The sequence below is a fragment of the Oncorhynchus keta genome, chromosome 3 (genome assembly GCF_023373465.1).
Source record: "Oncorhynchus keta strain PuntledgeMale-10-30-2019 chromosome 3, Oket_V2, whole genome shotgun sequence".
In the NCBI taxonomy this organism is placed as follows: Eukaryota; Metazoa; Chordata; class Actinopteri; order Salmoniformes; family Salmonidae; genus Oncorhynchus; species Oncorhynchus keta.
Window position 1 is genome coordinate 28,868,843 of NC_068423.1, and position 1,407 is coordinate 28,870,249.

General features: G+C 37.8%; 1 long non-coding RNA gene across 3 annotated transcripts in view; it reads right to left on the reverse strand.

Annotated features, from left to right (window-relative positions):
• Positions 1-1,170: 1,170 nt before the first annotated feature.
• LOC127915516 (uncharacterized) overlaps positions 1,171-1,407 on the reverse strand; it is a 5,184-nt gene continuing 4,947 nt past the window's right edge. For all 3 annotated transcript variants that reach the window (XR_008091309.1, XR_008091310.1, XR_008091308.1), the window contains one exon: positions 1,171-1,407. This exon is cut by the window's right edge and continues 142 nt beyond it. This is a non-coding gene — a long non-coding RNA (uncharacterized LOC127915516).

The window sequence follows — 1,407 nt, forward strand, 5'->3', positions numbered from 1 at the left end:
TTCAACCATGTCTCTAACATTTCAACCATGTCACCAACATTTCAACCATGTCACCAATATGTCAACCATGTCTGTAACATTTCAACCATGTCACCAACATTTCAACCATGTCTGTAACATTTCAACCATGTCTGTAACATTTCAACCATGTCACCAACATTTCAACCATGTCTGTAACATTTCAACCATGTCACCAACATTTCAACCATGTCTGTAACATTTCAACCATGTCACCAACATTTCAACCATGTCACCAATATTTCAACCATGTCTCTAACATTTCAACCATGTCACCAACATTTCAACCATGTCTGTAACATTTCAACCATGTCACCATCATTTCAACCATGTCTCTAACATTTCAACCATGTCTCTAACATTTCAACCATGTCTGTAACATTTCAACCATGTCACCATCATTTCAACCATGTCTGTAACATTTCAACCATGTCTGTAACATTTCAACCATGTCACCAACATTTCAACCATGTCTGTAACATTTCAACCATGTCACCAACATTTCAACCATGTCTCTAACATTTCAACCATGTCACCAACATTTCAACCATGTCTCTAACATTTCAACCATGTCACCAACATTTCAACCATGTCTCTAACATTTCAACCATGTCTCTAACATTTCAACCATGTCACCAACATTTCAACCATGTCTGTAACATTTCAACCATGTCACCAACATTTCAACCATGTCTCTAACATTTCAACCATGTCACCAACATTTCAACCATGTCTCTAACATTTCAACCATGTCTCTAACATTTCAACCATGTCTCTAACATTTCAACCATGTCTCTAACATTTCAACCATGTCTCTAACATTTCAACCATGTCACCAACATTTCAACCATGTCACCAACATTTCAACCATGTCACCAACATTTCAACCATGTCACCATCATTTCAACCATGTCACCAACATTTCAACCATGTCACCAACATTTCAACCATGTCACCAACATTTCAACCATGTCACTAACATTTCAACCATGTCACTAACATTTCAACCATGTCACCAATATTTCAACCATGTCACCAATATTTCAACCATGTCACCAATATTTCAACCATGTCACCAATACTTCAACCATGTCACCAATATTTCAACCATGTCACCAATATTTCAACCATGTCACCAATATTTCAACCATGTCACCAATACTTCAACCATGTCACCAATATTTCAACCATGTCACCAACATTTCAACCAAGCTTTGGTTTTTACTCTGACATGCACTGTCAACTATGGGACCTTATATAGACAGGTGTGTGCCTTTTCAAATCAGGTCCAATCCATTGAATTGACCACCAGGTGGACTCCAATCAAGGTGTAGAAACATCTCAAGGATGATCAATGGAAACAGGATGCACCTGAGCTCAATTTAGAGT